General features: G+C 28.5%; 1 long non-coding RNA gene across 2 annotated transcripts; it reads right to left on the bottom strand.

The window, feature by feature from the left end:
- Positions 1–3,535: 3,535 nt before the first annotated feature.
- LOC114182950 (uncharacterized) lies at positions 3,536–12,391 on the bottom strand. 2 transcript variants are annotated; one of them, XR_003604276.2, is made up of 5 exons: positions 12,307–12,391; positions 11,166–11,793; positions 10,974–11,031; positions 10,658–10,763; positions 3,536–3,852 (listed from the first exon to the last, which is right to left on the bottom strand). It is a non-coding gene; the product is annotated as an uncharacterized LOC114182950 (long non-coding RNA). The 2 variants fall into 2 exon arrangements; XR_014994713.1 differs by lacking the exon at positions 3,536–3,852 and adding an exon at positions 4,228–4,504.
- Positions 12,392–12,652: the final 261 nt, after the last annotated feature.

Here is a 12,652-nt window from a genome sequence, read left to right as displayed (position 1 = left end):
ATTTAAAGCAACATTATTTTATATATTTATCTATATTATTTTTAAGAATAACCATATTATTTTTTGAGATATAAATCGTAAAATTACATTAACATAAATATAATTTAATAATATAAACGTAAATTTAAATTTAGTAATTAAATGTATCAATTTAAAATGATGATTGTGTATCTTTTAGATTATAAATATATATTATATTATAAGTTATTTAGGTATTTCGCAACAGGTGCTAAGAAGATAGATCGTTTATTTTATAAATGGTCTGAAATTGTTATTCTACTAAATTAATTGTTCAAGTTTTATGTATTTACCGGTCTAATTTTTCAATTTCAGGTACTTATGCTTAGTTCAGTGTCAAAAAATAATACTAATACTATTAATATTAATACCAATATTAACAACAACACTAATAACAATATTAACTATTATAATAATAATAATAATAATTATTATTATTATAATGATAAAATAACAACAACAATAATAGTAATAATAATCTATAACAATATATAAAGACGATATCTTTTTTGTATGAACATTTTGTTTTTTCAGTTTTATCCTCAATTATTATTTTAAATATTAATTATTTTATAAAGAGTTTACTTTTAACAGTTATTCTAAAATTCTCTTACGTCTTTAACAGTTATTTTAACAGTTTCTTTTGTGTATATAATTTTTTTTTTCTAATTTTACATTTAACAACTATTTAAAAATTATTTATATATTTTTTATTGATCTTTAACTCAAATTTCTATAAAAGTTATAAAATGCTAACATAAGTCGCGCATGTGTTTTCACTAATAATAATAATAAAAGATAAATAATAAATTATGAGTATTTTTATTTAATAAATTAAATAAAATTAAATATTTTTTTTAATATTGATTTTATTATGTTAAAATAATACATTATTAAAAATAGAATTAATAATTCCAATAATAATAATACAAATAAGATTAAAAAATAACATTTGGATATGATTTTTTGTTTTGTTTTAAATTATAAAATTGACACAACAATTGGTTAGTGATGCGTAAAGAACAATATTGTTATATAATTAAAATTTACAATAAAATTTTTAAGTTATATATTATATTAAAATGAAATTTCTATGTATTGGTAATTGTTAATAAGAAGGAAGGCATATTTTGCTAAAGGATCTCTTTCAAAATAAATCTAACATGTTGATGTTAAAGTTTTTAAATAGAAACGTAAAATATTTTAAATAAAAGTAACGTGTGTATATATATATATATATATATATATAATATCTTTTTAATATATTTTAAAACGTCAAAATTAGTGACAATTAATGTATTATGGAGACACAGTAAAAAAACAGTATCAAAAAAATTCAACATAGAATCCAAATTCATAAACAACTTAAAACATAGACAAAAAATATCGAAAATGTATTGACCATATGAAATAAAAAAAAATGAATTAAACTTCAAATATTTAAACAAAAGTGACATGTATATGTGAATAAAATGCAACATATTATGAAATGTAATCCATATTAAAAAAGTTATAATAATTTGAATTTGAGGTTAAAATAATTTTTTTCAAATAGAAATAAATAGAGATATTATTATTAACGTATACATTGACATTATAATAACTAATTATTATTGCATATATAAATTTTTTTTATCCTAAATTATGGATTTAACATAGTGATTGAATAGTGATGTGTAATAATACAATATTATTATAGATTATATTAAAATAAAGTGTCTATTCATAGGTCGATGTTAAACTAAAATGTAAGTAAATTGAAATTGACTTTGTGATTGAAAGTAATAAAATGTAATAAATATTTTTAATAAATATTACTTCAAATTGTTTAAGTCATAAATGAATGAATAATTTCAAATCAAATATTTTATTGATTCAAATAATAATAATAAAAATAATAGTTATATAATAGTATTACCAACTACTAATAGAAAACTCCGGTCATAATTAAAGGAATTTAAAATAATTAATAAAATTAACTAATTAATAAAAAATATTTAAAAATTAATCATATAATTATTAATTGTAAATATTTAAATTTAAAAGATTTCAAAACCTATAGAATAAAAAACAAACGTTTCACAATTAGAAAATTAAAAATAGTTAATGACATGATTAATCAATTAATAAAATAAATTTAGAAACAAATGATATAATTATTGATCCCAAAATAAATGTTTTAATTCTATAAAAATATGACAGTTAAAGATACTTTATTTTGAATAATAATAATAATAATAATAATAATAATAATAATAATAATAATAATAATAATAAATAACACCAATGCTAATATCAATACTAAGGGTAATGTTACTATTATTATTAATATCACCAATATTAATATTATGTATTATGGATATCGTATATCATAAATACAACATCAAAATTGAAATTGAGCTTAAAATGTGATAATATGAACATAAATAGATACAAACGACTTAAAATAATATTTAAAAAGAATATACTATTACCTTATTGTATTTGTAGTAGACTAAATTACAATTTTTTGACGTGTATTAGGTAGTATTGAATATTAATAATATAGGAAATAAATATTAATATTTATGTAATTCATATTTTTGTAAATAAATATTTTTAATATATAATTATATCATGATTAAAATTCATAATAAATGCCTTTTCCAATTTTAAGTATATATTTTTTAAATGGTTATATTGAAAAAAAATCTATTACCTTGTATGGTGCCAAGCAATTCTTAATAGTCGATTTAAAATGGTTATTCAATTGGAAAAATTGATCTGAACTTAGTAAACATGTTAGACAACTGGTACATTGGTACGCACAATTTATGAGAAAATGCAAATTACTAAGGGGTACATTTCTTTAGCAAACTGAAGCGCGATATTTAGAAATTTATACATTTTGCTCTTTAATGTTTCTATTTTCACCGTTTTCAACAGTTACCGTAGTACTAAAGTCTCATAAAAAACAGTACATTGTAATAGAGTTCTACTAAAAAAAAAGTGCAACGGTCATATAAAAATATTGCCCTCTATATTACTAAGCAATGTTTAATACCAGTATCATAGTATAAGAAGAAAATATGAAAGACCTGCATCAAAGTTCAAAAAAACAAAAGACATTCAAAAGTTCAAGACGTGCAATGATAGCCCATGAAACCTAATCAAATTACATATTCAAATGTCATATTAATGCATTTTGTATTTTGATATACTTGAATACAATTTTTTTGTTTTTCCATATTGTGTTTATATTTTGGTTATAGACATTGGAAATAAAAATATAAAGCATTACTTATTTTTAATATGAAAACATGAAAAACAACTTGATCTGCTTTTTTCAAAATTTTTATTTCAAGTTTTTCTAGACAAAGATGCAAACCAACATGAGTGAAGTATGCGTTAATGATTGGAAACGTATTCAATTCTTCTATGTAAAAAAATCACCACAATCTAATGTCTCTTGGATGGGTAAATCCAAGGAAGTAAAATTGGCTAGAATCATTAACACAAACTGCTCTATCAGTGTAAATTTATAGTCTAACAAAACCTTTGAGAGCAAGGGTCATTTCATTTCCACAGCATCCATAAAGCATATATGTACATAATATATGGTAGAAAAATTATGAAACATGAAACAGCCATAGAAGATGAAGATAAAAAGCCTTTGCTTTTGTGGCCACCTAGCAGTGTCAAATATCTCTTATAGTACATCACGCTCAATGCATGATTGGATGTTCTACCAGTAAATGTAAATTTGCTCATCCATCATCATCACCTCAGAATAGATAGAACATAAGACCATAAAATCTTCTGTATTTAAATATAACCCCGTCAATACATGTGCACCTATCAGTACATAAAAAGATGAAAGAAAAAATTTAATAGTTAACACAAAGCATTTGAGTGATGAATACATATAGTATAGTAGTATATACTCAAATAGATACTAACATGAAAAGAGATGAAAAAAGGAGTTGTGTTTGGCATTTGATAACAGGGGGCACTTAAGGGAATTTCCTATTCTAACATACCAGATAGTCGAATAAAGGAACAATTTCACATAAAAAATGTATAATATACATACACAGTTTCAATTCAACCTAGTTGTTATCCAAACTACAAATTTTTTATAGTTACTAAATTCATTAATTGTGGAAGAGGAGGGAAGTAAAAGTTTATAGGAAATATCTAATAGAATACAAAATAAAAAGCCTCTAACTATTAATCAATGAAATAAATTTCATTCATCTCAATGAATAACTAAAAGAATACAATATAAAATAAGTTTCATTTATCTCAATGAATATAAATGACGTCATGTGAGCACCAATATTCATAATACATGTTGATAATCCATTTACATGACTGCTGCAATATCGGTCAAGTCAAATAAAATAACACCTTATGAAAATGTTAGAAACTAATTAAGAAATCCTGACAAAGAAATCATTTCCAATTTTGTCAGATATTGTATTGATTGTTCTCCACCAACCCCGTCCTACAAATAAATTTCATAATCCATCATAATCACAATTCCAGATATAGATTAAAGATATCATGACCATTATAGCACAAAGGATTTCTAAATCAAGAGAATAAAGTTTGAGAGTACGAAAATATGAACAAAGTGGTATGCAAAAACTTCCAATTATAACACTTGGTTTTATTTGGAAAGTAAGGTTACTGTTATAAAATAAAGGTAATAAGAGAGACAAAGGAGAGGAAGAATAGAGAATGAGAGAGTAGGGAGCAACTTCTGTTTGTATGTGTGTCTTATTACTGATAGGACGAGTCCTATTTATAGATACAATATGGTAACCCAGAAAGGATATAAAATCAAATAGTAAATACAAAATATTACATAAAGAGTAATGAATAATATGATTATCAATCATATGAGTAATTGTATAAATCAATGGACGACCATTAATTCATAACACTCCCCCTTGGGTGTCCATTGATAAAAGAATGTGCCTCGTTAAAACCTTACTAGGAAAAACCCTTTGGAATAAAAACCTAGTGAAGGAAAAAGAGTACATCATTCTATATAATATTGTTCTTTGCATCTTCTATTTCTCCCCCTCATGTAAACTTACATCATTAAGATGTCGGAGTCCAATCCTGTGAACCAATTGCTCAAAAGTTCTCCTTGGCAAAGACTTTGTAAATAAATCTGCTAGATTTTCACATGAGCGAATCTTTTGGATCTCTACATCACCATTTCTTTGAAGATCATGAGTGAAAAAGAATTTTGGAAGAATATGTTTTGTTCTGTCTCCTTTAATATATCCTTCTTTCAATTGAGCAATGCATGCACTATTGTCTTCATATATCATTGTTGGTTTCATTTTTCCCAAGGATAAACCACAAGTTTATCGCACATGTTGAATTATAGACCTTAACCAAACGCATTCACGACTTGCCTCATGTAATGCTAAAATTTCTGCATGATTTGACGATGTTGTTGTTATTGTTTGTTTCACAGATCGCCATGAAATCGCTGTGCCACCACATGTGAACAAATATCCTGTTTGTGATCGACCATTATGAGGATCTGATAAATAACCTGCATCTGCATAACCCATTAGATATAATTTTGAATCATTTGGGTAAAACAAGCCCATATTCATAGTGCCTTTAAGGTAACGGAGTATTTGTTTTACTCCATTCCAATGTCTTCTTGTAGGTGAAGAACTATATCTTGCTAACAAATTTACAACAAATGCTATATCGGGTCGAGTATAATTAGCAAGATACATTAGTGCTCCTATAGCACTAAGATATGGTACTTCAGGACCAAGTAGTTCTTCATCTTTTTCTTGAGGTCTAAAAGGGTCTTTATCAACATCTAATGACCTCACCACCATTGGAGTGCATAGTGAATGTGATTTGTCCATATAGAACTTTTTAAGCACTTTCGTTATATAAGCTTCTTGATGTACAAGAACACCTTTGTTTAAATACTCAATTTGTAATCCCAAACAAAACTTTGTCCTTCCAAGATCCTTCATCTCAAATTCTTTCTTTAAACAATCAATTGCCTTTGTGAGCTCATTAGGAGTTCCAACTATGTTTATGTCATCTACATAAACAGCAATTATGGCAAATTCATTCTCGGATCTTTTCATATAAATACAAGGACAAATAGGGTCATTTTTATACCCTTCCTTTAATAAGTACTCACTTAGACGGTTATACCACATACATCCTGATTGTTTCAATCCATAAAGGGACTTATTCAATTTTATTGAATAATCCTTTTTAGAATTTGCTTTGTTGGGCACATTAAATCCTTCAGGGAGTTTCATATAAATATCATTTTCCAAAGAGCCATACAAATAGGCTGTAACAACATCCATGAGGTGCAAATTCAAACCTTCTTGTGCAACAAGGCTAATTAAATATCTAAATGTTGTTGCATCCAATACTGGAGAATATGTCTCCTCAAAATCAATACCAGGTCTTTGTGAAAAACCTTGAGCAACTAACCGTGCTTTGTATCTAACAATTTCACCATTCTCATTTCGTTTTTGTACAAAAACCCATCTGTACCCAATAGGTTTTACACCCTCAGGTGTGCGAACTACAGGTCCAAAAACCTTTCGTTTAGCAAGCGAATCTAATTCTGCTTGGATTGCATCTTTCCATTTTGGCCAATCATTTCTTTGCCGACAATCTTCAATTGTCATTGGTTCTTGATCATCATTGTCACTTATAACATCCTTTGCTACATTATATGCAAAAACCTCGTCAATATTGACTTTATTTCGATTCCATATTTTATGATTCATGACATAATTTATTGAGATCTCATCATTTTCAACAATTTCAGGTACCTGAGGTTCTTCTGGAACCGAATCATTGATTATGTCAAAAGAATCTTTTGGGACTTTTACCCCATCGATTAGGCCATCTTGCCTTTTTTCCCTTTTTCTCACACGAGGATTTTTATCTTTGGAACCCAAAGGCCTACCACGCTTTAGGCGTGTTTGAGATTCATTTGCTATATTAGATTGTCCAACAGGAATATCAATTCTGATTGGAGTATTAGCAGCGGGTATATGCGACTTAGTTACCCTTTTTGTGTCAGTAAAAGCATCTGGTAATTGGTTGGCCAATTTTTATAAATGAATTATCCGTTGAACTTCTAGTTCACACTCTTTTGTACAAGGATCAAGATGAGATAATGATAATTCATTCCAACCAATATCCTTTTCCAATTTCTTTCTTTCTCCCCCTAACGTTGGAAAAATTGATTCATCAAAATGACTATCAGCAAATCGAGCTGTAAATAAGTCACCTGTTGATGGTTCAAGATATTTTATTATCGATGGAGAATCATATCCAACATATATTCCCAAACGTCTTTGAGGACCCATCATAGTCCTTTTTGGTGGGGAAATTGGGACATATACAGCACACCCAAAAATTCTTAAATGAGAAATATTTGGTTGTTGACCAAACACCAACTGTAAAGGAGAGTATTTGTGATAACTTGTTGGTCTGATGCGAATCAATACTGCAGCATGCAGAATTGCATACCCCAAGTAGTCATTGGAAGATTAGCTTTCATAAGTAAAGGTCGTGCAATCAATTTTAGACGTTTTATCAATGATTCTGCAAGTCCATTTTGAGTATGAACATGTGCTACTGGATGTTCAACTTCAATTCCAATTGACATACAATACTCATTAAAAGCATGAGATGTAAATTCACCAGCATTATCAAGACGAATTTTCTTAATTGGATAATCTGGGAAGTGGGCTCTTAACTTGATCAATTGTGCTAATAACTTAGCAAATGCTTGATTTCGAGTTGATAGTAAACAAATATGTGACCATCTAGTGGACGCATCAATTAATACCATGAAATATCTAAATGATCCACATGGTGGGTGTATTGGACCACAAATATCACCTTGTATTCGTTCTAAAAATGAGATTGACTCATTTCTAATTTTTTCTGGTGATGATCTTATTATCAATTTTCCCTGCGAACATGCAGTACATGAGAAATCATTGGACTGAAGAAGCTTTTGACTTTTAAGTGGATGTCCACATGAGTTTTCAGCTATTTTTCGCATCATGATATATCCAGGATGACCCAACCGATCATGCCAAACAAGGAATTCATTCTTATTTGTAAGCTTCTGGCTTACAATAACATGCGTCTCAATCGCATTAATATATGTGTAGTACAAGCCATAAGAGAAGGCTGATAATTTCTCCAATACACATTTTTTATTTGACTCAATTTGAGTGATATAAAGATATTCAACATCTCCTTCATTATTTGTCTCAATATGATATCCATTTAGACGAATATCCTTGAAACTTAATAAGTTTCTATTGGACTTAGGAGAATAAAATGCATTTTTAATATGCAATCTTGTACCTCTTGGCAGAAGTACTGTAGCTCTTCCAGAGCCTTCAATTATATTTGTAGTACCAGAAATAGTACTAACATTGACTTCTCGCATTACCAAAGTAGAGAAAAATTTATTACTCTTGAGAATTGTATGAGTTGTTGCACTATCAGCAAGGCACAGATCCTCATCATTGGTGTTAATGCCAATATTCATTCTTCATATAAACATAAATATCAATATTAGAGATTACTTTGTAAGAGGAGAGAAAAAAAAATAAAAAAATAAAATAGAGGATTTTATTCATAAAAACATAAAAACTTGTACATATAAAAGCAACATGAATTAAATATAAAACATTGTCTTAAAATTTAATCATAAAATAAAACTATTTTCTAACACTCCCATCACCAATAAGGTGATCAATGCTTCCATCGGGTTTAGAAAAGAAATCACCAATATCAAGATGAGTAGTATCCATATGACCATAATCAGAATCACCATCTTCATAAGCAAAGTGTGTTTCTACATTCTTCTTTTTAAGTGATTCTTGGTAGAGTTCAACAAGATGCTTTGGTGTATAACAGGCACGGGTCCAATGACCTTTACTACCACAATGGTAACATATATTTTCAGCCTTTTTGCCATTATTTTCACCCCTTTCTTTTTCCTTTTTCGCATTCTTGTTCCACTTCTGTTGATGAAGTTTCTCTTTGAAATTTCCTTTATAACCATGTCCACGACTATGATTAATAGCACGACCATGACCACGACCATGGCTACGACCACGGCCAAAATTACGACCACGATTATTATTATGGTCTTGACCTCGTCCATGATTATATGGATCAGATGTTGCTGCATTCACTTCTGGGAATGGAGCAGAACCAGTTGGTCGGGCCTCATGATTTTTCATCAAGAGCTCATTATTTTGTTCAGCCACAAGAAGGCATGAAATCAATTCAGAATATTTGTGAAAACCTTTTTCACGATACTGTTGTTGCAAAAGCAAATTAGTTGCATGAAAAGTTGAGAATGTTTTTTCCAACATATCCTCATCAGTAATTCTTTCTCCACATAGAGTCAATTGAGAAGTAATTCTAAACATTGCAGAATTATATTCACTTACAGTTTTAAAATCTTGCAACCGTAAATGCATCCAATCATAACGAGCTTTTGGCAAAATCACGGTCTTTTGGTGGTCATATCTTTCTTTTAAATTTTTCCATAATACAGAAGGGTCTTTTATAGTAAGGTATTCAATTTTCAACCCTTCATGAAGATGGCGACGAAGGAAAATCATAGCTTTAGCTTTATCTTGTTCAGATGCTTTATTTCCTTCTTTAATAGCATCACCCAGACCCATTGCATCTAGATGAATCTCAGCATCTAAAATCCATGATAAATAATTCTCCCCCGAAATATCAAGGGCCGCAAATTCAAGCTTTGCAAGATTTGACATGTTTTAGAACTAGCACATAAAATATTAATATAATCAAATTTCATGTATGAAATTATTAAAATCAAATAATAATAATAATAATATGACAGAGAAAAATAAATCAAACAATTATCATTACACAAAAAAAATGAGATAAAGTTTGTGAATGAGAAAAAGATTAGAAAGAACCTCGGTTAAGGAATGTAGAGCGTTGTTCTTAGGGAGAAAAAAAAATATGCCTTCACGCTCAGTTGGATAACCCTCGTGCTGATAACGTATTATAAAATAAAGGTAATAAGAGAGACAAAGGAGAGGAAGAATAGAGAATGAGAGAGTAGGGAGCAACTTCTGTTTGTATGTGTGTCTTATTACTGATAGGACGAGTCCTATTTATAGATACAATATGGTAACCCAGAAAGGATATAAAATCAAATAGTAAATACAAAATATTACATAAAGAGTAATGAATAATATGATTATCAATCATATGAGTAATTGTATAAATCAATGGACGACCATTAATTCATAACAGTTACAATATTATCAAGAGCAGCAACAAAACAATTACAACCACAATGATGAATGTGTATCATCTCAGTCATTAATATTAATAGTCATTTATACCTGCAATCATCATATGAAGTTATAACAGCAAGTCCCTATATGGGACAAAAATTAAGTTTGGGTCCATTCTAAAATGAATTCAAATAAAAAAAGAAAGTCATTAATTGATGTTAATAACCATGTCTACCAAATAAAAAATAGCTATAAAAGTAGCAACAAAACAATAAAAAAAATGAAAAGAGAATAATAAAATACTGATATGATCATTAAATTATACTTACTTTCAAATCATTAGCAAGTTTTAAATTTTCTTCAAGATAACCTTTTCTTGAAGCCAAATCATTAGACGCACAGAGAGATAACTTCATTTTGCTCCTCATCAATTGCCTAATAAAAATGTAACATTCAAAGTTTAAGATTGATATCATATAAGTAAGATGGTAAAATACAACAATAATTTACAAACATATTTACTAATCATTTTTAGTTTAGAGAATTGTCTCTCTAGTTTGCATTTCTATTCAATAGCTGTAGTTCCTGCTACCATTAAATTTAGTTAATTTCCTTAAACATAAGTGACACATTTATATTTTGTACCTTCGTGCGGGAAAAAACAATTTTTTCATGGAGGGATCTCCTATTCTTGCCTGCTTGCCTGTGAATAAAGAATTTTTGGGATCTTTTTAGAGTATATCTATCATTGCATTCATACATATTAAGAATATATATGAATTTAGAGTGATTTCAATCTAAAACCATGAAGGAAAAATATGGAGAAGGCAAACTTACAGTAAACCTTCAGCAACTCCAAACACGCAGATCAAGGATTATGCTCCCTAAGGTTTCATAAGGACAAAGAAAGGAAAAACATTAGATACACATTCACATGGAAAGGCTTTTTTGGATTATAAAACATATTCAAGATACAAAACAAATAGAAACATCAAGATAGAAAACAAAACCTTAACAAAAAAAAGCCAAAGCAAACCTTAACTGCAAAAGCTAAAACAAACCTTAACAACAATCATCTCATGAAAGAAAACAAAACCTTAATAACAAAAGCAACAAACAAACCAACCATCAATATAATAAACAAATATACAAAAATAAAAACAAACCACAAACCCATTTGATAGATCCACGAAAATACGGTAATAGGAAATGGAAACAAAACAATCAGTTGATTAAGGAGAACAAAACCTTAACAGAAAAAAGCCAAAGGAAAAATATATAAATTTGGGGTTTCAAAAATATAAGCAGGAGAGAAAGGAGGGACTGTTCGCAAGTTCATTCCACAAAAGCACCACAAAATATAAAATTTCAGTCGTGGCTAGAAGCTTCCTCGACAATTGATCTGCAAAGGGCCTTAGATCCTTATCCATGAGTCTTATTTTCTTTGACGTCAAAGCACTTCAATCTGCAAAAAAATCAAAACTTTCATAAAGAACAGTCACCACAAAGTAAAAAAAAATAACAGAACACAAAGTAAAGAAAAAATAACAGAGTATGAAGAAAAAGAAAGAAGAAGGATCCACAAAGAAGAAGAAAAAAAAAGAAAAAAGGATGAAGAACAGCAAAAACTTCTGTAAACCTTCAACAACAACAACAATCACAAAAAAAAAAGACCAACAAAAAAAATAAATAGAAGAAAAACTTACCTACACCAACCAAAACTTCTGTCAACATGCAACAACAACAATCAACCCAAAAAAAGCATTAAAAAAAATATCTTCCACCCAAAACTTCTGTTAACATTCAATAACAACAATCAGCCAAAAAAAATAAACAACCAAAAGAATATTTAAAACACTTACGGTGTTGGTATGAAGTAGAAGAAAGAAGAAGCAATGGACTTGAAGAAGAAGAAGAAGAAGGAAAGCAAAAGACGGAGAGGAAGAAAGATAATGGAAGAAGAAAAAAAATCAAATACCTCGATCAACTGCAATGGCTTGAAGAAGAAGGCTCCGCCTGTCAGCAAACGTCAATCACCATTTAATGCTTTCAGCTGAAAAAAAATAAAACCCAAAAGACAAAATTACCCTCAATTTGAGACAGGTGTCAATTAATTACGATGTCTATCTCAATAAATTACCTATACTAAGAATTTCTTAGATATATAGTAGATAGTGTATTTTAGTTACAGTATCAAAACTGTGCAGTGAGTGGAACGAATTTTGATGGTTTTCAATATATTTACAAAGGAAAAAACAGAAATTGATACAAGAAATTTAAGAAAACGGTGATTAAAATTGTAACAATTATTACTCAATAAGTCA

Source organism: Vigna unguiculata, chromosome 5 (assembly GCF_037176805.1).
Source record: "Vigna unguiculata cultivar grain cowpea cultivar isolate G323 ecotype 2 chromosome 5, ASM3717680v1, whole genome shotgun sequence".
NCBI classification, from domain to species: domain Eukaryota; kingdom Viridiplantae; phylum Streptophyta; class Magnoliopsida; order Fabales; family Fabaceae; genus Vigna; species Vigna unguiculata.
This window is presented reverse-complemented; position numbering and strand designations above follow the sequence as displayed.